At 37.9% G+C, this 26,672-nt stretch overlaps 1 long non-coding RNA gene across 1 annotated transcript; it reads right to left on the minus strand.

Moving 5' to 3' along the window:
• Positions 1-5,429: 5,429 nt before the first annotated feature.
• Positions 5,430-25,201, minus strand: LOC114048795. The gene is made up of 4 exons (XR_003569805.1): positions 25,107-25,201; positions 22,574-22,666; positions 18,664-18,702; positions 5,430-13,789 (listed from the first exon to the last, which is right to left on the minus strand). It is a non-coding gene; the product is annotated as an uncharacterized LOC114048795 (long non-coding RNA).
• Positions 25,202-26,672: the final 1,471 nt, after the last annotated feature.

A 26,672-nucleotide genomic window follows, 5' to 3' on the forward strand; every position in this document is an offset into this window, starting at 1 on the left:
GGGGATAGCCGATGAAAATGCCTTGGATAAAGGCAGAGATAACATGACGGTTTTATCTTCTCTAAATTTTATTAATAAGTAAGACAAGGCAGAATCAGGATGCAAAAAGATCTTGATAAATTATAACATTTGGCTGAATGTAGTAAGATGAAGTTTAATAGGAGTAGATGTAAAGTCTTAGACTTGTGTTCAAATAAATGCCTTCACAAACAAGATGGGGATGGTTAATCTGAAAACAATTGTATGGGTTTTAATTTCATTCAACTAACATTAAGTGCATATGTTGTGCAAGACATTATAAATACTGAGTGCTGAGCATACAAATATAAATATATCATCCCTGCCCTCAAGGAACTTATGTATTGCTGGGAGATATAACATCTTCAAAGAAGTTAGAAGAGAAAAAGAAAATGGTATCAGGGAAAGCTTCACACAGGAGGCAGCACTTGAGCTAAAACATTATAGAAAGGCAGAGATAAGAAGGGAAAGCATTCCAAGTGTGGAGGGAGTAGCATGTCATAAGGCTAGAAAAATAGATGGGAGCCCCATTGTGGAGGGTTTTCAATGCCAGACAAAGGTTAGCATCTGTATTTTTCCAGCAGGACAATAATGTTGCTTTATAATACAAGCTCAGCATGAGTAAACAATGCAATATGAATAGTCTCAAAAGCTAAGTGATCTTTGCCTTCATTGAGAGACACGGTATCCAGGACTAGGGAAATAGTCCCACTTCACCCTGTCCAGACCACACCTGCAGGATCATATTTAGTTTTTAAATTTTATTTTGATCTTTATTGTTAATTTATTGTTTTTAAGTTCCAAATTCTCTCTCTCCCAGAAGGCAAGAAATAACCACTATACATAGGACAAAACATTTCCACATCAGCCACGTGGCAAAAAAAATTAAATGCTTCAGTCTTTCATTCTCTGAAGGTAGATAGCATTTTTCATCATGAGTCTTGGAATTGTTTTGGATTATTGTATTAATCAGAATTGCTAAGTCTTCCACAGTTGATCATTGTTACAATATTGCTGTTAACTGTGTACAATATTCTAATACTTTGCATTAGCTCATATAAATCTTCCCAGGTTTATCTGAAAGTATACCCTTCACTTTTTTTTTTTTTGGCTAGCTAAGGGTTAAGTGACTTGTCTAGGGTCACACAGCTAGTAAGTGTCAAGTGTCTGAGGCCAGATTTGAACTCAACCTCCCGACTCCACGGCCCGTGTTGTATCCACTGCACCACCTAGTTGCCCCCGCTTCATTTCTTTTAGCACAATAATATTCCATCACATTCATGTACCATAACTTGTTCAGCCATTTCCCAATTGATGGGCATCTCCTCAAGTGTCCAATTCTTTGCCACCACAGAAGGAGCTGTTATAAATATTTTTGTAAATGTAGGTCCTTTATCTTTTTCTTTGATCTCCTTGGCTTATAGTCCTTACAGAGGTATTGCTGAGTCAAAGGGTATGCAGAGTTTTATCATCTTTTGAGTGTAGTTCCCAATTGTTCTCCAGAATGACTGGACCGATTTACAGCTCCATCAACAGTGCAATAGTGTACCTATTTCTGAGGAAAAATCCCTTCCAACATTTGTCATCTTTTTCTGTCATGTTAACTAATATGATGGGTATGACAACCTCAGAGTTATTTTAACATGCATTTCTCTAATTAGTTGTTATTTAGAACATTTTTTCATGACTTGATAGCTTTGGTTTCTTCTGAAAATTGCCTGTTCCTATCCTTTGATAAATTGGGGAATGCCTCTTATCTTTATAAATTTGGTTCAGTTCCATTTATATTTGAGAATTGAAACCTTTATCAGAGAAACTTTTTGTAAACTTCCCCCCATTTCCTGATTTCCTTCTAATTTTGGCTGCATGTTTTGTGCAAAACTTTTTTTAATATAATCAAAATTATCCATTTTATGATTGTTTAGGTTTTTTTTTTTTTGGCTTGGCAATCAGGGTTAAGTGACTTGCCTAGGGTCACACAGCTATTAAGTGTTGCGTGTCTGGGACCAGATTTGAACTCGGGTCTTCCTGACTCCCATGGCCAAAGTTCTATCCACTGCCCCACCTGACTGTGTTTAGTTTTGAGAAACACACTGGTGAATTTTGATGTCTAGAGGAGGGTTACCATGATGGGGAAGGATCTTGATATGGCTGTACCAGGATCAGCTGAAGAAACTAGGGTTCCATAACCTTGAGAAAAGAAGACTTTGTGGAGACACGAGTTATCTTGTGGAGATTAGATCTGTTCTTGGGCATAGGGCAGAATTGAGAAGAATGGGTTTGTAGAGAAGCAGTTGATAAAAAGAAAAAATTCAGTCCTAGAGTGAAACGGTCTGCCTTGGGATATAGTCTCCCCTTCCTGCCCCCAAAATCTTCAATCAAAGTTGGATGACCACTACATCCAACCCATACTACAGGGAATCCCTTCTATCACATCCTTAAGACAGCATTCCCGGCCCTCCTTTCACTGAAAAACTGATGAAAGATGAGACTCCTGCCCCCACTAACCTTAACTCATTCTCCCTCTGCCCCCTACCCAAGTATATTTAAATGGATTTTGTTCATAACGCCCTTCTGTTTACTACAATATATTATGTTCCCATTTTATTTTTTCTGATGATTCTGATGACATTATCAACTACTAATTGTTTCATTAAAATATAGCCTTTTATGTTCCAAGTGGTGTGTCATTGTGAAAAGAGCATTGGCTTTGAAATCAGAAGACCTGGCACTAGGCTCTGCTCCTTTAGCCATAAAGTGGAGAGAGTGACTTTACCATCTACCTTACAGGACTATTGTGAACAAAGTGCTTTATAGGGGGCAGCAAGGTGGCGCAGTGGATAGAGCACCGGTGCTGAAGTCACGAGGACCTGAGTTCAAATTAGGCCTCAGACCAAACACTTGACACTTACTAGCTGTGTGACCCTGGGCAAGTCACTTAACCCCAATTGCCTAAAAAAAAAAAAGTGCTTTACTAATTTTACAATACTATGTGAATGTGAGCTGTTCATATAGGTGGTATTGTCAAGTCAGTCAACAAGTATTTCTTAAGTGCCTACTATGTGCCAGGCACATTCTGGAGTTACAGAGAATGGTAAAAACATGGTCCCTGCCTTCAGGCTTACATTCTAATGGGAGACACAACATACAATGTATATACAAGATATATACAATGTAAATGGTAGGAAATCTCAGAGGGAAGGTACTAGCCATGGGAGTGAGGTGGGGTGGGGGGTGGGGAACCAAGAAAAGCTTCGAAGGTAGGATGTAAGCTTAGTCTTTTTTTTTTTTAAGATCTATTAAACTATAAAAATCTATTAAACCCCAATTTTTTAAGATCTATTAAACATCTATTAAACCCCAATTATATTCAAGGCACTGTGATGGGTATTGAAGATACAAGGATGAAAAATGAAGATATACTCTCAAGGAGCTTACAATCTAATAGTTAATGAGAAAACAAGTTCAATAATCAGAATTTCACTGTCTAGTAATTTTTTTCAGGCACATAACTATTCTGTAAATTGAGAGATAGCTATATTTTCTCTTTCTTTTATTATGCTTAATGATCTTAACAAATAACTTTACAAATTGGTTTTTTTTTTTTTTTGGCTTAGGCAATTGGGGTTAAGGCCCAGGGTCACACAGCTAGTTAAGTGTCAAGTGTTTGGTCTGAGGCCGGATTTGAACTCAGGTCCTCCTTACTTCAGGGCCGGTGCTCTATCCACTGCACCACCTAGCTGCCCCTGTTAGTTTTTTTTTAAATAAATATTTATTTTTAGTTTTTGAGTTCCAAATTTTCTCCCCATCTCTCCCCTCCCTCCTCTCCAAGATGGTGTGTAAATTGATATAGGCTCAACATATACATTCCTATTAACATATTTTCACATTAGTCATGTTGTGAAGAAGAATTAGAACCAATGGGAGAAACCATGAGAAAGAACAAAAAAAGAGAGCAAATAGTATTCTTCCACCTGCATTCAGACACCATAGTTCTTTTTCTAGATGTGCACAGCATTTTCCATTATGAATCTTTTGGAGTTGTCTTAGATCCTTGCATTGCTAAGAAGAGATCAGTCTATCAAACTTAGTCATCGCATAATGTGACTATTACTATGTACAACATCTCCTGGTTCTGCTCACTTCACTCAGCACCAGTTCACCTAAGTCTTTCCAGGTTTTTCTGAAGTCTGCCTGCTCATCATTTGTTACAGCATAATAGTATTCCATTATATTCATATATCACAGCTTGTTCAGCCATTCCCCAACTGATGGGCATCCCCTCAATTTCCAATTCTTTGCCACCACAAAAAGAGCTGCTATAAATATATTTTTGTACACATGGGTCCTTTTCCCATTTGTATGATCTCTTTGGGATACAGACCTAGAAGTGGTATTGCTGGGTTAAAGGGTTGAACTTACGTTTCGATAGAAGCCAGGGAACACCACAGGCAGAGGTAAGAAGGAAGAGCGTTCTCAGCTTCCGGGACAGGCATAGTCAAGTGGGATGGAGTGTCATGTTCAAGGAGTAACAAGGTCTGAACAAGTGGATTGGAGAGTAAAGTATAAGATAAAAAAGGTAGAGGGGTTGTGAAGTGCTTTAAAAGCCAAACATCATGAGGTATTTGATCCTAGTGGTGACAGGGAGCCGCTGGAGTTCATTAGGTAGGGGGGTGAGTCAGACCTGCGCTTTAGGAAAATTATTTTGGCCCCTGAGCAGGTGATAGACTGGAGCAGGAAGAGACATACAAGGGGACCAAGAAGGCTACTGCTTTAGTCCAGGGATGAGGAAGGCCTATACCAATCTCCTGGCTGAGTGGAAATGGACATATAGGAGAGAGATTGTGAAGTTGAAAATGACATGTTCAACAAGGGAAGGGCTTAAGCATTTATAGGATATTTACTATATACCAGGCACCATAAGCGCTTTACAAATATTCTCACTTAATCCTCACCAACAACCCCGTGAGGTAAGCGCTTTTATCCCCTTCTTTAAAGATGAGGAAACTGAAGCAGAGACTTGCCCAGGTCAGGCAGCTGGTCACACAGTACCTGAGGCCGTATTTGAACTTGAGTTTTCGAGTCTAGGTCCCAGAGCTCTATCCACTGTGCTACCACCTAGCTTCATCAACAGATTGGATATGTAGCTGGAAGCAAGTCAGCCAGAGATGGGGAAGCTTGGATATCAAGGATGGTAGAATCCTTGACTGCAACGGGGAAGTCTAAAGAGTGGAATTATGCGGGAGGGAAGAAGAGATAAGGTCTGTTTGTAAATATATTCCATTCTTTGAGTCATCTTATCCCTTTCTTCTGACTCTTCCATTTTCCAAAGCTCCCACCTCACCTTTTCACAATCATATGTAGAACTACTGCAGGTACCCATTCTGAGTAACAAATGACACAGAGTCAAGTTTCAGTGCGTTCTCAGCCCATGCTGCTTTATTGCTAAAAACCAAAAACAAACCCCAAAAGTTTTATACATAGTTGCAGAGTTTCCAACTTAGGTTTTTAAAAAGTTGCTCTTTACACCATCAAAAGAATAAAATCTCTCATTCAAACCCTAAAGATGCATAGATATAACAGCAAGCTGCCTTTTCCAAAATTTCAGGTATGAAATTCTAACAATATTAACTTATAAAATAGAATAACTGCAATGGAGTAGAGAGATTACATTACAGTGCTGCATGTGCATACATTAAGTAAACAATCTTTCCTGCACTAAAGACAACATAAGAGTATGTGAAGTGAGCTCTTCAGCATTGGGCCTTTCTAATCTAATGCCAAATTATTTATTTTACATAGAAGAGTCAAACAATTTAAAAGCAGCTTCAGGAATAGTACAGTTACTTAGGATGGAAGATTACCATGCACGGCTCCAGTTTCTTTTCATTTATTTTGGATATTTCTCCCCACCGCTGGAAAAAAACAAAACAACCCAACATCTCAACAATGGCGCAGCACATATAAGCCTTTGTTTTCCAGGGAGATCTCATTTAGAAGAAAGGCCTTCTGTTTATGAGCTTTTGCTTTTAAAGAGTATTTCTAAAAGTTTAAGAGTTTCTTGATAAATTTTAAGATAAAAGAAGTAGGTTAATGAAGGTTGATGGTTACTGTATTCTTAAGCCAAAATCAATAAACATTTAATTTTCCAACTTGATTTCACAGATATTCTATCAATAAGTGGCTAAGAGAAAAACTGTAAAGAGGCTTGGTAAAGCTTTATTTTCCCAATAGGTACTGGGAATAAACTTGCTAAATATGAACTGAGCAGTTCAATTCTGAACCATTTGAAGGTTACTTTTATCCTTTAACTTGGAAGATGGAGTTTTCCCAACAATGTCAAGGTAAGCCCTAAAGTGAGGTTATGCTAATTTAAGAGGTAAAACCTTTGTGGGAAGAATTATAAGTTTATTGTCACCTCTTTGGCTTTCAGTAGATGATTCTTGTCTTGTTTGCTATTATCACATATACTTCTAGGGGTTACACCAAAAGCCCCAGAAGAATCTTTATTTCCCAACATTCTGAAGTGTTAAAATTGAAGAGCATCTAATTTTTTTCTCCCTACATAAAGAAGTTAGTGGAAAATCTATTTAATGAAATGAAGATGTATAAACTCACCTTGAAGGGCAAGAGTACTTTACGGAGCTTAATTGGACTGACTGATCAGACCATTAAGGGTAAATAATTTTGTGTCTCTGGCTCTAAAAATCTATTTCAAGTCACATATATTAAAAAATGCATCAACATAACTAAAGAGAAATAACATCACAGATACAACAATATTTTCAGGTCAATTCCTGCAAAGTGGAAGTCTCCTTTGCTGCAGGGAGCCATTATTGCTGGTTGACACCAGTACAATTCAGTACAGCTGCCTAAGTGGCTAAAATTACCTAAAAATACTGTATTAAAAAGCTACTGAACACCTGAAATGTGTGCACTGTGCTTATTGATTTTATTCACCTCCAAAGGACTAGTTTTACTGGGCTTACACTCAGGCCACTTTTGCCGTGTTTAACAGACCCAGTTATTACTTTCTATAGTACAGTTGGGCCTCACTTACCCTTACTCTTTCTGAAACTCTGCACCTTTCTGATTGCTACAGTTGAGGCAACTAAGAAATCATTCATTGACACAACATGCTTCTTAGTGCGTGCCCTGTTATTTTAAAAAAACATGCTTAGGGGACTAATATAAATCAGGTAAGAGGTTAAAAAGAAAGGTGAGTTCTGCTACTCCCTCTTCCAAACAGCCCAAGTGTCATGCTGCTGTCCCTGTTTTCTTATCTAACCTCCCTTTATTGATGGAGGCAAACCATCTTTTTAAGAGAAACAAGAACTGAGGTTTCAAGCAGTAAATTCAAGCTATTCATTTAACAGTTACTATTGCTTTGTTATATATAAACGCATATATCAGTTTTCTAGTAATTATATGACACTAGACATTTTCAATCATGCATAATTAGGACTCTAGCTCTACAGGACTAGGATTGTGGGCTTTGTGCTATTATTGTTTATATGATCAGCATGCATTTTTACCTAAGGCCTCTTAATCAGACCCAAGTTCATGCAAAACAAAACCTCTTGATTCAGAGGGATTATGGGGCTTAGCTAGGGTACATGCAATTTATTTTCACTGAAATATTGCAACTGAAAGACAGAAAACCTGGAAACTTTTAGAAAAAAGATATGACTATTTTAATTAAGTTCTCCATATGTCTATTCCTATGATGTTTTTGAATGGAAGTACAAAACCAGCAAATAAAAAGGTAAAATTTAGGATCATTTCACACTGGTACAGGGGAGACTGGTATGCAAATCTATTCTGTTAAGGGTGGGAATGATATAGTAGCAGAAATAAGAGCCATTATTAAGAAAAGGAAATATTCAGCCTTATTTATTATGGATTTTTCTGGCCAACTTTGTGACGGGTACACCATGAAAAGACAAAGGTGGTATGTTGTGGAGGCCCTATTGAGTCGAGTGGTTTCTTTTACTAACACTAAAGAAAATTACCTATACATCACTCCTTACCCTCTCACCCCACACATACCCTGGAAAAATTTATTAATAGCATAGCTAGTACAATGTAAATTAGTTAAATCTACAATGCCTTAAAATTTGGTGTTGCCCTCCTTCTAAAAACTGTTGTGACAAGTGATCCTTTGGGCCAAGATTATTCTGACAGCCAAGCATGTTCTAAACAAACTAGAGGCCATTTGCCTTTACCAGCAGCACCAAGAGAACGTAAACTCCTCAAGGGCAAAGATCCCACCCTATTTTGCATAGTGCCTAGCATATTGTAAGTGCACACTTCATATTTAATAAGAGCTCATCCATCAGTGTGAAACCTACACAAAAAGATGATGCCTACAACCTTGCATATAATAAGCTTATCTGGATACCATCCATGCACTGGGTACGTCAATTTTAGCATTTAGATCTATATTTAATGTGGCTGTTCTACAAAGTCCTTTATATAGCATAAATGTACACCTGTGACCAAGCCAGATATCTCAAAATTACTTGGCTATTCCAATGTGTCTAATGGTGACACTGTGGTACACACTGAAGAAAGACCAAAAGGAACCTAATACAGTGCATTCCCTTTTGTGAGTTGAGGGACGGTTGGTTATTCTATAAACACAGTTTTCTTATCTTCTAGGATCACCAAATAAGTGTATTATGTTCAAAGGCATGACTTTCTTGGCTCTGCCCCATCTACCTTGTATTTTTTCTCCTGGGTTCACATATAGGCATATAATTGAACATCATGAACCAAGGGAATTTACGACTAGTTTATGCAGAGATGTACTTATTTTCCAGGCACTAGACGACCAAAATGAATTATCCACATGTACAAGTGGTATGAGATAACGGAAAAATTGTCTCGGTCCCCACTGCTCTGTCTTGGCTCCTAAACTGGGACAGTGTGCCAACTACAATTAGGAGGTGGAATGGTTTTCTATATTGGAGGATAAAGCTGTCAAAGGCCATGGCTCCGGCCACTCCTCCATTGAAAATATGGTCAAAAACAAAAAAAGAGAAATTCACATACATAAAGTCTTTCTCAGAAGTGTTACCAAGAGCTTTCTTAACCACGAATAGAGAAAATGCAAACACTACGTTTAAGCTTTTTTCTTAATCCTAAAAAAAGAATGAATTTAGGAAACAAGAGGAGAAAGAAAAAAAAAATCTGTTATGGAGGAGCTGCCCTCAAAGTAAAGTCTCAAATAGAAAATCTACTTGGAATGCATTGGTGAGACTCCAATCTGCCTCCCAGAAAGAGTTCACTTCAACAGCTCCCTCCTGCTACCTGGGAAAACAAATGGGGCTTTCAGCCTCACATATCGAAATGTCTCTCTCCCTCTATCCAAAACACACACACACACACACACACACACACACACACACACACACACCCCTCTTCTCAAAGGAAGGAAAAGAGCATCTTTTATGTGTATCATCTACCTAAAACAGTTTCCTTTCATACAGCTCTGTCAAGGACTGAGCACCACGCACCACAAACTTGAGTGGTAACTTAACTTTACTATACAGGTTTGCTAATTCAAGTTAGTTACTACTACATGCAAAACAGTTATTGCTACTAAAGTTTTGTCCTTTAAAAATTATTAAATCATTTTATGGCTTTGTTGCATCAGGGGCATTCCCCCTGCATACTGTGCTATTTTGCATTCCTGTTTCAGAGGTATTTTTTTTTTTTAGAAGCGGATTCTCCTAAGCACTGTACTACTTGAATCAAAGGTATAACTACTTGAGTCTAGACTAATAGAACCTGAACCTGGTCCCTAGAGAACTGCTACAGAAGGGCCTCCTACTTACTCCAAGCTGTTTGCTCATGCAGCGTCGTGTGCTCTCACATTACTTACTATTTGCAGAGTCCGTGTTTTATAAAACCTGGATTATCTGAGTCTTGGACCCTCAAATCACTTCAGAAAAACCACCTTGTCCAATTCCTCAAGGACGCCATTTACAGACAGGAATTGCTTTACCAGAGAAAGATGAACTATCCTGTGAGTGACAAAACTGTTTACTTCTTCTGGGAAGGCAGGGAAAAGGGGACATGTACAAGTCTGAAAGATACAGCTTTAAAATGCATACCGCCAACAAAAGCAAATGCTTTCTTTTATTTCTCACTAATGTAGCAACCTATCAAGGTTCTATCTACCTAGACACCCAATTCTCAAAATATAAATCAAGCAAAAGAGATAGCAAGAAAACCACATTAAAAAACCAAACCAAACCCCACAGATGATTAAGAAGTGGGGATAGCCTTAAACAAATACTCTGACTCTCTCTAACATTTACAAGGGTTTCTTGACACAACGCAGAGACAGTGACCTGCAGACAGGAAATGTAAAACAGTCTACAGACTACCCTTGAGTTAACAGAGCACTTCATGTGAGGCTGACGAGAATATCCAATTAAGATATTTAAATTGTACTGTGGTTCCTTGATGCAGAGAATGTCTACATACAGAAATGAAACAGGATTAAGCTATTAGACATAACCATACAAGGACGCAGGAAGAATAACTTCACTCCACACAAGAAACACAATGCAGGAGCACTACCTTGGAGGGAGTGTGGGTGGGGGGTGGTTGTCCATAGTTTAGTTTGTGGTTCAGATAGGACACTGTCACATTAGGTGTAGAATACTTCAACATTATATGAAATCAAAACATCCCCACACATATTCTTCAAGGCCCAAAATAATTCTATTTCTAAACTAGCCCTTTTAGTCTGTCACTTTTCCCCAGGGAGAAGATACAGGTTCAGAATTTTAAGAAAAAAGGAAATTTTTATATTTTCCATTTTTTGTTATACTATTGGTTATTATTATAAAGAATTCATTTTTAATTCTAAAATTACTACTAGGCTCATGCACTGGCCCCTAACATGGCACTACATTTTGCTACAAAGCATTAATGCTTATGAAACTATACATAATATCAAAATGGAAGACATTGGTGATTTTGTTGTTCTCAAACAACTTGTAACATTATTTTGTCCACAAGTATTAAAATATATATGTATATATATGTAATTATTGCACATATCCCATGTTTATTTGTTTTAACTTTTCAAAAAGGAAAATTTCTGACCAACAAGGAGGACTGGAAGAAGAGAAGGTTTAGCAATAGGCCATAGAGGGTGCTGCCTAAAACCACAGCCAGGAAGGAAACTGCATAAAGACAGGCAGAAAAGAAATAAAGAGGGTGTCTTAAGAGAGTATAAGGCTGAAACAACTGATCATGACCAAATTTTGGTTGTAATGAGATTTTTGTGACAGTTGTAAATAAGGCAGGAGTCTATTTCAGGGAAACATTAAACAGTTAACTTATTGGCTATGAATTCAGAGAACTCTAAGGGATCTAAAAAAGTAGATCTGATGCCTGAAGCACCAATGGGCCAGAATGGATCTGTTGCAAGTTTGACAGAGGAGGTAAGGAGAATAGGATGGCCCTGCTGCCTGCCAGAAAGGCTACCAATAATAAGACATTAAAGGGAATGGCAGAGAAACAAGATTTAAACTCTTTCTCAACATCTTGGTGGCACCTGTAGTGACCCCTTTAGTAAGGAGTTTCCCCAACAACACTGGTCTTTATCTTTACAGAGCAGTAGTAACAAATAAAAAATAAACAAGTGACTGGGAGGTCTGCCTAACTGAAGTGAAAGATTTCTAACTACTATAAACATACAACTTTCAAAAGACATGACTAACTTATACAGGGTATCCCAGAAGTCTTAGTGGAGCTTTAAGCTATTAAAACTTAAAATTGCACCAAGACGTTGAGAATGGTGTACTTTACTACTAGCCAATCTTACTCATTACCCTTTTAAAATCATACTTTATCTAAAACTTCTTTCCCCCTAAAAGACAATTTGATTTAGATTTCAATTCCCATCGGCTAAGACCTACTATTCATCAAAGGATAACATTCCATTCTGGCAATTCTTGTCTTTAACAAAATTCTATCTGGGCAGAGCAGTCTGAATCCAGGCTCTTTACTCCAGCATCATACCAGGGCTCTGGATGTGCATATTCCCCAAAACACAAAGATACAACATATGGCCTTAATATTTGACAAGTTTTACGTTGATTTCTCTAGTACTGTAAGATAACAAATAAAAGAGGGCAGATGTTCTCCTGTACTAGTAACACGTCATCCCAAACTCTGCTGTGCATCTCAGGTATAGGAGCGAGGAAGGATTTCAGCTCCCAAGGGTAGTGTTGGGTTTTTTCCCCTTAGTAAGAGGAAAACAAGCTATTCCATATCTGTTGCCTAATCTAGATATGAAACTATTCTGTGGAATTTTTTGGGGGGGTGGGAGGGCGGGAAGGACGGGGGACAGAATATAGTTGCTAAATTTCTTCCAGACCTAAGTTCATCCTGCCTCAAGCCAAGGTTGATGGACATTATATTGAGGCTCACTCTCTGGTGAGATGCTTCAGTTTCACCAATGGATATCACTCTCGTAGCCATCCTGAATTGAAGGATAATGTTCCCATGACACTGCAAGGGATGAAGATACAGAATGTCATGCAAATATGTCAGTCCAAGCGAGCTGCACAAAGTATTTCTGCTTTTTGTCTCTCAGGTTGAAGTTGTATGGGGAAAAAAATATTTTTCTTTCCTACTCCCACTCTTTTTCCATTCTGCTATATTCATAGCCAACTATGGGTTTGATCTGGTATTCTGAGTATCCAATGGCAGATGCCTTGTTTTGGTTCACTCTTAGCCACAGCAATATGAAAAGCCAACTCCAGAATGTCCCATAACACTCCACAAGGAAAAAAGGTGACATCAAGCCATATATATGCACAAGAGAGCCCCCATTCTTGGTAAGATCAAAACTTTTTGTCCTTTGTTTAGTCAAAAGTCAACGAAAACTGTTTTCCAACGGACCCAGGAATGCATTTATGAGGTCTGCTTCTGTACAACCTGCTCCTTTCTTGTGAAAATGGAAAAACATCTTAAAATGGTATGAAGCAACCAAGTGCTACCAGGGGAAGAGACAAGGCAGCCAGGCTTTGTTCTTGGAAGAAATCTTTCTTCTCACTGATAAATGTGGATATACCCATGCAGAAATATCTTTGTTCAAAGAACATGTTTTCTTCATACACATAAAAAATGCAGGGACATCGTACTGTACACAGCTGCTTTACTTACCATGTCACTGGAGTATCTACAAAGTTGGCCCTTTGTTCTGGATTGAGAAATATATGTAATGGAATTAATTACAATTCAGAACTGAAGTGTACTTTCTTGTATTGAAATATAAGTTTTCTTGCTGTAATTATGCATATGTGTAATTTTATGCTAGTTCCAACAGGATACAAGTAGCCCCTGCAGACATTTTGACTTCTTACTGTGTATTCTTGTAAAGCATAAAGGGCAAAGAACTCACAAATGCCACCATCTAAACACCTGACAATAATTTAAATATTATGCTTCAATTTGGGGGAAAAAAAAAAAGATCCCTTCTCTCATCTAAGCAAATAGCTGAGTACCAACATCAATTGCTTCTTTTTCCCTGGAAGAATTGGCATGATGCCAGCCAGACGGCACCAAGGAGGAAGCCACCTAACAAGCTAAAGGTGCTGTATTTGAGAAGTGGAACACGAAGTGAAGAAATTTTTTCCATTCTGGTCCATGGAGTTAAAGTAGAGAGGAGATAGATCCACATGTCAAGACCAAGGACTGCAGTTACATAAAAGAAGCAGGATCACCTGAGAAAACAGTGAAGGATCTAAAAACAGAAAAGAAAAGTAGGATGATTATTTCAGTTTGAGCTTATTTCACTGGTAAAGATTTATTTCTATAACAAAACACTCCCCCCACCCCAATACTGCCAAAATAGTAAACAAAATGTTACTTGTAGAAAAGCAACTAAGTAGTTATAGAAAATATTCATACATTTACAGACATATCCACAAATTATAAGCATGAATACATCAATAATTTCCCAAATTAAACCTAAAACACTCTTTTCCTCTTAATTCTGGGCCCAACTTAGGGTCTCTCTGTATATGCCGGGTACCAACAGCCCAGTTCTACTATCCAACTAACTGCATACTACAATCTGGGTAATAGGCACTCTTCCCACTTTCTGGTTTTCCTATATGGATTACTAGATTGAACTCATGGGTTTATAATTTAAGACCCTGTTCAACATTTTTGAGTTTGTTATAATCATAATAACATCATTCAGAAAAAGGAGATTATGAAGAACTTTCCTATCTACGGGGAATTCACCTTCTATTACAAAATGGACATCCTCCATGACAGTGGAAAATACTTTGGAAGAGCACATATCTTCTTGTTTTTTATGCCTGGTTTAATATTCATAGTAAAAGGACCACCAAACAACACTATCTTATTTTATCTTTCAAGGAATTTATGTGATTGATGGAAACAGTATGGTGTAATACTCTTAAAAAGTACTGGCTTTGGAGCAGAGGACTTCCATTTAATTTCCAGCTCAGCCAATTACTACCTGTGTAACCCTGGACAAATCACAACCTCTCTAAGCTCAAATCTTCTGTGAAATGAAGGGAGGATGGGGGTGGGGTTGAACTACAAGGCGTCTTTAAGCTGTCAATCTATAATCATATGATTTTTACCTATCCATGAGAGAAAACTTGTCGGAAGCTAGTTGTTAAAACTGCACTTTGTTCTACCAAGTTAAATGCTTTTAAAAAGTTGATAAAAAATAAACAATGGAATTTTGTATTCTGTGCATCTTTCTATCAGTTAGATGGGTTTAAAGATAACAGTGTGCTATAGGATTTAATTGTGAAAGTCTGCCCACTCCCATTTCATACTTTCATCAAGGATGTCCTTGACGCATGAATTATAGAACCAGCAAAACAATATGGATGATCACTGCAACAATCTAAATGTTTCTAAGAACAAAGCAAATGAAACTGAATAATGCAAAATTATAATGATCAAGCTTGGCTACAAAGAAAGGATATTAGAAAGCATTTGCATTGGGTGGAGGTTCAGACTAAATTACTTCTAAGGTCTATTACCTCCAAAAGTCTAGATCTACTCCAGTTCAGCTGCAAACCAGAAAACAGTGAGAAAACAGTGTTCTTTAACAAAGTCCAAGAGAAGAAAATGTGGTACCTACTTCCTAAAGGTATACACAATTCCATATTTAATCCCTGAATCTATGAAACACATGCTATTTTATGCCTTCCTCTAGCAATTGCAACATTCTCTATCTCATGCATAGGACTTGAAATCAGTTCCATCTGAAACCAACCTTAAAGGTGATTTACATGTGACACAATTAGTGACAAAGTAGCAAGCCAGTTTTACAAGGTTAACTAAACAGAGCTCTGTTTATACCTCTGCTGAAGAATGAGTCCATGTTTCTGCATGCAAGGCCAAAAAATTAAAACACACTTAAAGGAAAAATATGATCATATATTTAGAGAAGCATGGAAAGACTTACATACATGTACACAAAGTAAAGCAAGAACCAGGAAAGCATATACATAAGGACGACAATGTAAATGGAAAATCCAAAAACCTAAGACTGCATCTGTGTAATTATAACAACTGGGCTCAGCCCAGAAGAAAAGATAAGAAAATGCACCTCCCTCTCTTCTTTGCAGAGATGGGGGTGTGGGGTTATGGGAGTGTAGCATCCCCTACATCGCCACATTTGGCGACGTGTTGACTAGTTTTGCTGAATTGCTTTTCTCCCCCTTCTTTCTTTTTTGTTTTGTTACAAGGGATGGTTCACTGGCTTGGGGAATATATTTTGAAATAAAGGCAATGTAAAAATAAAAGAGATCAAATTAAAAAACAAAACAAAACATCATCTTCTAGAGCCTGTGAATGTACCACCTTAAGGAAATGGTTTTACTCAATCCAATCCTTACCTATTTTACCCCAACCCAGCTACTGTAGTTATACACTTCTGGAAGCAATACCAAGTCTTCCTGGAAACTATATATAAACATAATAAAGTCCAGAATCACTTCTTCCTTCTTCCCCTCTTTTGACTTATTTATTTTACCCTACCTTATTGTCCTTGCAAAAATACTGTTTTGAAAAAGCATTTTGTGTCTAATAGTTTTAATGTGTCTGAAACTATTAAACTGATTTTAAGAATATAAATTTGCACCAGATTAAGACCCCTAGAGTAATTGTGTAAAGTATTTTGCACATAAATACTACCTAATGATTACATCTTTATATAGTTTTATTTACTTTCCTACATCCATAATAAAATGTAAATTCCTTATTTACATGTCAATATCAATAAAATGTAACCTCCTTGAGAGCAAGAGTGATTTCTTTTTAGTCTTTTACTTTATTCCTGGCTCCCAATACCCTGTGTGTCTTGTGTTGAAAGGGCTCTCTCACTTTTGATTTTGTGTTCCAGCACCAGCACAGTGCCTGGTACACAGTAAGTGCTTAATAAATATCATCAGACTGGCACATTAATTACTGTACAAAGGCAGAAAAAGGAATGAAAGAAATTTACTAAGCACATTCTTCTTTAAAAAAAAAAAATGTTACTGAAAACTTTTTTTTAATAACATCCCTCACATTTTCCCAATGGATCCCCTCCCCTCCCAGAACGTTATCCCTCACAACAAAGAATAAAAAGGTAAAAAAAGTTCAGAAAAACCAGCATATTGAGAAAGTCTGATGGTGGATACATTCACCCCCCCACACTCCCCACCCTGACATGGAAGACAGGTCGGTGGGCCTTCTGTTGAAGCCAGGCTAGGCTGTTCTTCTTCCCCCTGTCAATGTTGTTACTGTAAGTGCATATTGCTTCCTTGGTTTTATTTACTTCACTTTATGCCATTCCATTTAAGTCTCTCCATGCTTCTGTGCATTTATCATATCTATTCTTTACACAGTCATATTCGTGATCCACAACCTATTCAGCCATTCCCCAGTCAATGGCCATTTGATTTGTTTCCAGGTCTTTGCTACTATAAAATTAAAAAATAAAAATCAATAAATATTTAAGTGCCTACTATGTGCGAGGCATTGTGCTAAATGCTACAGGACAAAAGTCCTGCTTTAAATATTTTGGTATGAATAAATTCTTTCTTTTTGTGGTCTACACACTCCTCTTAGGCAGCACAACACATACATGGCAAGCAGGGCCCAGAGAAGGGAGTTTGGGTCCAGGAGGTATGGAAGGGAAATCTGGACACATAACTTTCTAAACTATAACAAGGATCCTAATTAATTAGCTAATTTTAAAGCCCCTATTTGGTCTTTATTCAGTGGTGTCTGACTGTGACCCCATTTGGGGTTTTCTTGGCAAAGATACTTAAGCGGTTTGCAATTTCCTTCTCCAGCGAATTAAGGCAAATAGCGTTAAGTAACTTGTCTAGGGTCACACAGATAGCAAGTGTCTGAGGCCACATCTGAACTCAGGTCTTCCTGACTCCAGCCCCAGTGCTCTACCCACTGAGCCACCTAGCTGCCTCTGTTTGGTCTTTAGACTATTACAAATATATACACTGAAGCCTACTATAATAGCCTAGGGGAAAAAACCTGAGAATTATGGAAGACTCCTGAGGAAAATGTGCAAATCCAGTAAGAAGCGCAGTGGGTGGGTGAGATGAAAGGCAAGAGCAGGCTGGGTGCAGGTTTGTGGAATTCTTTGGGATGCTGACAATCCAGTAGTTGAAATGACTAATCATCTCTGGGCTGCAAGACTCCTTCATTAATTAGCCAGAGCTTACCTGGGCTAATTCAAAGCCTACAAAAGCTAGTTTCCCATATTCTCTTCCTCCTACGCTGTGGAACATTCCTACAGGCAAGAGACTAAAAAATCCCTTCTGCAAGATGTATTTTGCTTTTGTTTTCTGTGGTTCCTGACACAGTTTTGTCATGACAATCTATATAGTCTTGTGTTGTCTGATTCTGACTTTCAAATTGAAGCGTCCAGCTTCGACACTCAGTCACATATGAAATATACATAAATAACACAAGCAAGTGCAAATAGATAAAAGCTATTTCCTAAAAGGAAAAACAACTATCTAAACCATAATTACTAGGAATGAGAGAAAAGGGAAATGACTGTCATTAACTTTCAATGGTATAATGCAATACTAATTTTATATAAGAAACACATGTAAGTCACAAGAACCTCTAGGACTTGATACTGAAAAATATCACATTTCATATTTCAATTTGTGCTGCCAGTTCCTGATTTAGGGGTTCTGCAAAGAGTAGTCACACCCTACGCAAGACTAGCAATTTACAAGAAATAGTTCAAACAGCCTATTTATTTAATAGATTAACCTAAAATGGGAATGACATTGGTATCTGCTTAAAGTACAAAACAGTGAGTTATAAAATGATTATAAACTGTTAATTGTTATGCGCCTGCCTGGTACTATACCCCCGAGAAACTCCATTTCAAAGACACGACCTCATTAATTCCCACAACAGCCTAATGAGGTAATAAGCAAGTAAAAATTATTATTATCCTCATTGTACACATGGGGAAACAAAGACATCAAAAAGAACTTGTTCTGGGTCATGCAATGAACTGGAAGGAGGGTAAAACTGAACCTGGATCAATGATTTATTATTAAGTTAGATTTCCCCAAAATGAAATGCAGAGATACCTACAGAATGATTCAAATGAATGTCTTTTTTCTTCTAAAGAACCTGTAAGACACAAAGAAAAAGTATATCTCATGAGGATTCATTAAAAGTGGGAAACAACAGAAGCTGGTAGCTATTAGTGTTAGGGAATTAACTACTGAAGAAGGGGGGAAAAGAGACTTGGGGATATTTTTGAGGTAAGAAAATTCTGACTGTGATAGAAGATGGGAGGGAGGTGATTTGGGCACATAACTTGTAAAGGGTTCTCTGAAATGAGGTCAAATTGTATAAAGACTGCCAGCAGAAGAAATCTTTACCTCTGGCACAATGGCAGTCTGCAACGATACATGCCACACCAAATGAGCTCTACTTTGAAGTCAAAATAAGCTTTCATACTGGCAGTTCCCAATCAAGAATCCCAGTTTCCAAAAATCACATTAAATCCTTTAATCTTTGCAGATCACCATAAGAAGTTAATGATTTGTTTGCTTGAATTTCTACAAGGTAACTTAACAAGATTCAACATTGATCTCTGAAAGGGCCCATTCCCCCTTCTGCATTATACTTTGTATAAGCAGTTACGGCTATGGTTTGAGTCATATGCCCAATTTACTGTGACACTGTCTTTAATCCCTAGACTTAGCCTCAACATACAAATATCCTGAAAACACAAGAGGTTAAAATCAGCCTCTGAGCAGTTTCCCGTTCCTACTATCATTATTCTGTGTTTTTGCTCTCAACCCCACTTTAGAGAAAGATTACCTTTCTCTATTTAAGAATTGGCAAATTCTTTTTCTCAGGTTATGTAAATGCAGAAAGGAAAGAGAAAGGTAGCAATGCTACAGTTAGGTTTCCTATAGGTGGTTGAATACATGAAAATTGGATGAGTGAAAGAAGGTAAAGAAAATATGATTGGAGAAAGAAACATTTTCCTCTAACCTTCTTCTTATACACTTGACGGGAATAGGTTGCAAATGATTCCTGAAGCAAACAAGGCATCTATTACCCTTACAATATAAAAGACTTCTAAAGAAAATCTGGTATAAAAGGAAAAATAGGTTTTCTTTTTCCATAGGTAATGCTTTCAAGCATCAACCTAATTAATAGCATAGGATCTTCCCAGAAATGGTATTACTGTCTTCACTCTTGTATAACCTCTAAAATTTTCCTCATTTCTGTATGAATAATTACATAATTCAACAGGGAAGACATTCTTTCATAATCCAACTTTATATTCTGCAAAGAATCCAGTGCATTATTGTTATCTAATAAATAATTCATAATTATAATTTGCTGTATTTCATATGTAGCTAAAAACCTGATCTGGTAACAAGAATTCGTTGTACCTTCCACCAAAACAACTGATTCAAGTCAGAACCTGAGTCTTTCTAGTCAAATTCTGATAAAATAATCCACTGTGATTTAGGATTAAAAAAACAAATCAAAACTGATCATGAAATAAAATCATTCTGAGAACATACCTGGTTTTATAATTTCAGTAAAGCAACGGGGAAAACACCTAAATTACATTCTTCTTAATTTGGTGAAATAAGCCTTTGTAAGAATATATCTTGATTTTAATAAAATTATTTGCCCAAACCAACAAATCAAAATATTATATGTGAATATAGATATAATAGATATGAAAAAAATCATAGATTCCAGGGCATTTCTATCTTTTTTTTTTTAAATGCAATTGGGGTTACATGACTTGCTCAGGGTCATACAGCTAGTAAGGGTCAAGTGTTTGGTCTGAGGTCACATTTGAACTCAGGTCCTCCAGACTCCAGGGCCGGTAATCTATCCACTGCGCCACCTGGCTGCCCCAGGGCATCTGTATCTTTAACACTTCAGTTGTGTCAAACTCTTTGTGTTCCCCTTTGGGGTTTTCTTGGCAAAGATACTAGAGTGGTTTGCATTTCCTTCTCCAGTTCATTTTATAGATAAGGAAACTGAGGCAAACAGGGTTAAGTGACTTGTCCAGGGTCACACAGCTAATAAGTGTCTGTGACCAGATTTGAATTCAAAAAGATGAGTCTTCCTGATTTCAAGTCCATCACTCTATTCACTGTGCCACCTAGCTGCCCTAACACTAAATAGTGGAGACAAAATCATAAAACCTGAAGTTTATACTCTTTAAAACACTGTAAGAGTATTCATTAATAACTCAAATATGGAAATTCATTTACAGAATATATTCTTGAAACTCATATGTCAAAACTGTTCAAAATAGCCGACTGGATCTACTCAACTTGGATAATAGTATTCCAACTGCACTAAACCAAACAATTCACCAAAGACTATCAAATAAAGTAAAAATCTTCACAGTGGCATTCAATGCCTTCCATCACCACGCAACAATTTAGCTTTCCAGTTTTTTAGCTCTTATTACTTCCTAAATAGCCTACTCTTCAGTCAAGTACTACCTTCCTATGCTTTCCGTTGACCTATGTTTGGAATCTTATTCCCCCCTCAATATCCACCAGCTAAAATCCTATCCATTCTGAAGGCCCAACTAAAAAATATCACTTACTTCATGTAGCTTTCCTCCAATCTTCTCACATAGAAATGTCCCTGATTCAGAAATCTCATAATTTTCCCTCTACTTCTCTTATATACCTAGGTTCCATTTTATATTTAAATTATTTACCAACATTTCTTATCTGCCATAACAGAGTGTATTATATTCATGAACCTTTGTATTTCCTTCAGCATCTAAAACAACGCTTTGTATACCACAAACTTTTATTAAATTCCTGAACTCAACAGAAAGGTTAGAAAAGCAAATTTCTATAGCATTAAAGGGAAAGAACTATCATTCAGATATGTAGAATCTAGATATAAAATGCCCTATAAAGTTGGAGTCCAATAAGTTTCACTTCCACACCTCTGAAGCCACCTGTCTATAGAGTTAAAGTGAGTATGTCATTAACAAATGTGACTTAATGGAAGAAAAAGAAAACAGGACTTTTCAGTGAAAACTGATATAAGCAATTTGACTACCCTGCTTAGGAGATTAAGAACCATGTTCTGTGTTTTTTTTTTAATAACAGGAAGAATGATTCATTGTGCAGAATAATGCAAGCATCTTGCCCTACTATGCAGACTACAGATTTGGAATACTATTTCATAATGTTGCCAAAAGCACTGCTGATAAGAATTGTTTAATTGCATGTGGTATGCTAAACACCATAGGGAGAGTTGTACAGAAAATAGTTCCTGCACACTATGACTTCATAATCTAGGAAAGATATAAATCTAATACATGGGCAAAATGACTGTAATCTTATTTTTAAGGGGCAACTGGTTTAGATTTAGTCCAACAGTTTATTTTTCCATTTTTTTGGGTCCCTTCTATGAATGAATGAAACTCATGTAGTAGGTTTTTCATTTTCAAATTAAGTTTATAATATTAAACAATGTCCACATCATAGAATTAGCTACAGTAGTTATGATGCCTGTTTCTTAGATTAGGAGATGGGGCAGAAACCTTAAGAAATTCATATTTCAAGTAAGTTTCTAAGCATAAAAACTACTTTCCTTTTGTGATAAATTCAGAGGATATACATCATGTGATATAGCCCATAAAGAACTATAAATCCTTCAGATGTATTTCCTGAGAAGTTTTTATGTAATAGCTTATGTGGTCATCAAAGAAAGCATTACATACCAATTATTTTGCAGGAACATATTCACACGAACAGTAGGTTTTACATCAGTCTTCCTGAGCCAGAAATTTACTTATTTATATAACATTTTTACCAATCCACTTGCTTTATGGTAGCAAACTGAATAAAATTTGCATCTTTTTTACTTGCCCATCAGAAACTGTTATACTTGCTTAGGGCAAACTGTCAAGGGAATTTTTTTTTTCAAGGGAACTATTAAGAGGCTGTTCAAAAGCATTTGGAATGGTACTTCAACTTTTACTTACCTACTAAATCCTGAGCTTATGGATTCTGTTTTGCATTCAAGATGAGGACAACATAAACACCGTAGGAAAATTATTGTGTCTAGAATAAGGAACCTATGGATAAAGAAAAGTGAAAATCTCAGAATTTTAAAGGCTTTTAATATACCCCTTACTGGCATTTTATGGGTCAACACAGCTATTAAAATGCAACAATCTACCTTAAGAAAAATCATTATCACATACCACAGAAAAATCACAGCTTGATAATTATTTATTCTTTACTCTGAACTGAATTTATCTAAAAAATGATGCTAGAAGATTTCTCTTTATGATGACCAAAGAAGTGTGACAGAAAATTTCCCTGCTTTCTCTTCCTTCCTCCAAATCCTCCTTTTTTCTTCTAAAAGGGTCTAAGCTGATATTCATTCTCATGGTCAAGGACTGAACAGAGTAATAATCTATTATTTATAAAAATGCACAGAAATGACTTAAGGGTATAACTAAATGCTGCTTTTCTAGGTATTTCAAGGCCATGCTGAAACAAGAACCTTCCTATTGCAGCACATAATTTCAGAAATAATTTCATTCCTTACAAAGACACTACTACATGCAAGGGACTGTTCTAAACAATTTATGTTCTTACATTATGAAATGTCTGTTCAAACAGGTCTTGACTGACAGACAAAAGCTCTAAATAAGGGCTATTTTACATAAGCTTTCCTCTGATACAAACCCATTAACAAATAAGAATCTAGCCTTTTCAACACCTTTTTGTAAGGTTTTGTGTTGTATAGGTACAACAGCACTGGCCTTGGGAGTCAAAAGACCTGGATTTAAATCTTGGGTCACCATGGGCAAGTATCTTAACAACTCCATACAAAGATAACAGAACTTAATAGTTTACAAAGCACTTCCTGACAGAATCCAGTGACAGAGAGTGCAAGTTCTATCATTCTCGACTTCCTATTAAGGAATTTAGGGAATTAAGGTGACTTAGTCCAGTGATCTCACAACTTACCCCACCTACCCTAATTTATTTAAGTCTCAGCTTCCTTATTTGCAGAGAGGAGAACAGCCGTAATTCCCTCCAAGGGGCATGAGGATCAAATTAAATTTATTTTGTAAAAGGCAATTGCAACAATGTAAATGACTGATTTTAAAGTTCATCAGTTCAGAGTCAAAAACATAATAAAAAAAGTTTATAAACTTCAATTGGAAAAACTACATTTATACTCCAGTCTGGAGTCTGCAAAAGCCTTTTAAGTCATATGATTGGGGCAGGGGCCCAAGAGGAAGGAAAGGTATTGTAGCTACAAAGAGTGACAGAACAATATTACTACATAATAAATTCAATTCTTCCTCAACTGCATTTTATTATCGAATCCAAGTTACACAGTGCATTCTGACAACTCTCAGAATGGCAAAATTACTTAGCACAATATATATAACCAAGTCCCTTAAAAACGCCTTTGGCCCACCCCTCAATTTGTTTCTGTTGTTCAGACCTGTCAGATCTTCATGACCCCATACGTAATTTTCTTGGCAAAGTTGCTGGTGAGGTCTGTCAATTCCTTCTGCAGCCCATTTTACAGATGAGGAAACTGAGGCAAACAGGCTTATGTTAAGTGACTTGCCCAGGGTCACACGGCTAGTATGTGTCTGAAACAGGATCTGAATGCAGGTCTTGCTGACTCCAGGACGAATGCTTTATCCACTGCATCTACTACCTGACGCCTTCTCTCACTAAAGTCTGACTCTACAGATTCCCTTGACGCTGAGACAAAAACCTAGTTGTGAATTTCAGAGTGCTAAAGTTAAGTGAGTACGGCGTAAAATAGTAAAAAAGAAAAAGAAAAAAAAAGTTTGCATATTCAGCGCATAAGGGAAACCTGGGTGGTGTCCACACTGCACAGGACCAGAATCAAACCCATCTGGGTGACCTCTCGGTGACAAATCTCAAGGTCATTGGGACGAGGGCGGGGGCCAGGATCAAATCATCCCCCATCAACTGGGGAAGGGCAGAGAGGAAGAGGGGGAGGGAAAGGAAGAAAGGGTTGAAATTCTAATTAGAGGTGCAAAAATAATTCCAATCAATAGGTCAGATGAAGGAAACAGCCTCTTAGGCCGCAATAAATAACAGGCAAAGCGGATGCGTGACACGCCCAAGCTTGGCCCAATCAGGGAGGCACAGAACGGGATAATAAAAAAGCAGCCAAGGGCAAGCCAATGAGAATGACGGGAGGCTGAAAAAGGAGGCTAGGTGTCAGCCAATGGGAGAGTCCAGGGGGGGGGTGGGCTGTTGGAAAGACGTCCGGATGAGGGCCAATGGAAGGAGTAGAGAAGGAGGGACTATGGGACTCTCGGGAACAAGCCAATGGCGGCGGTGGGAAGGGGGAGGAGGCATTCACTAAGTAGTGGATAAGGCGAGCTGGGGGAATCAGCCCTTTCTCCCCCCGGCCAGTAGGGGCGGCCCCAACAGGGAGCAGAGCGGGCACTTCCCACGGCCTAGTCTATGGAAGAAGCCCCCCTGTATCCGTCCTCCTCCCAAGCTTACCTGAGCTGTCAAGACCAGCCGGCCGCTGACCGGGGCTAGCCAACCCCAGCCGCCGCGGGTTCCCGGCAGCCGCAGCCGCGGCCGCAGCGGGGATGGCAGCTCCTCACTCCGCCATCTTCCTCTCCTTTTCAGCCCCGCCTATCCTGCGTAAAACAGAACCCCCTAAGCCCCGCCTTCGTATCCTTCTCCGAAATCCGATTGATAGTTGAGTTCACCCGTCATGCCCCACTTTCCTGTAGTAATTGGTCGAAATCAATGTCGATCAACTCACCCCTTTGTCTCTTTTTTTTTAAATCCAATCGGACAACAGGGCAGACGTCACTGGCAAAGGGGATTGGCGGACTAGTTAATTATCCCACCTTTCTCCGAATTTCAAGGGACCCAGCTGGACAGCTGTTGCCCCGGCAGTCAGACGAGGGCGAGCATGGAATTACTCTCTTTCCTGGCATTTAGAACCGAGTTGTTTTCCCTTCTGCCCCACTGGGCTTTGGGATTCTATTTTACTGGTTCTAGGGTAATTTTAGTGCGTGTCTGGGGGGACAGTGCTTTTACAACTCTACCGTGTTGTTGCAAGCACATCACTTTGCCCACTGTAAAACACTATATAGCTGTGAGTTATTGATATTATTAGCCTCCAAGCAAGGAGGTGCAGGTAAGCGTGTGATCTTTTAGGTAGGTAGGAGGTTAAAGATATTGTAATCCCATTATCTCTAAAATGGTATGAATTTTCAAACTCATGCCTTCTGGAAGACTCCAGATATGTGAAAGCTAAAAGGGAAGCAGTGAAGTCCAATACTTTTTTTTTTTTCTTCTTTAGTGCTAGGCAAAAAAAAAAAAAAAAAGATACAGAGAAACTCTCAGCCTTTATCCCCTTGTCCTCCATTACTATAGCTGAATGTGACTGGCACCATATTTCTAAGTATATTCTTTTATTCTGTTAAATACTGTATCCGAGTCATCTAATCTTATTTTCTCATAAACACCTGTAGTTGACTCTGTCCTTTGCATTTATGTTACTTTGTAGCATGAGAATACAGGACAGCTCTGGAAGCCACAGTTGGAGAGACTATTCCAGTTTATTTTTTCATCAGCAATAAGCCTTCTTTCCCTTCTACCTTAATGTCTCTCCTACTGAGAAAGCCAGAAAGGTTAATACCCCCCCCCCCCATACGTATAATCATGAAAAACAAATTCTTGCGTTGGCTATTGCAAGGAAAAAAAAGTCAATCTACACTCTTGAGTCCGTTGGAATCCTCTGTCAGTAGGTAGGTAGGTTTAATCTTGAGCCCTCTCCGTTCATGCTAGCGAAGCCCTGTTGATTCTGGCACAATTCTCACATCCATCTCTCCTGAGCATCTTCAGATGCCTAGTGGACATTTCAGATCATATGCCCACATCTCAAACTCAGTATGTACAAAACAGAATTCATAATCTTTATCGCCCAGTCATCCCCTTTTCCTAGCTACCCTATTTCTTTTGATGGCTCCACAATCCTTCCATTCATCCAGGTTCACAACCCTGGTGTCATCATTGATTGTGAGTGAGGTTCAAATGAAATAATATATC

Source organism: Vombatus ursinus, unplaced genomic scaffold, assembly GCF_900497805.2.
Source record: "Vombatus ursinus unplaced genomic scaffold, bare-nosed wombat genome assembly UNPS02014794.1, whole genome shotgun sequence".
NCBI classification, from domain to species: domain Eukaryota; kingdom Metazoa; phylum Chordata; class Mammalia; order Diprotodontia; family Vombatidae; genus Vombatus; species Vombatus ursinus.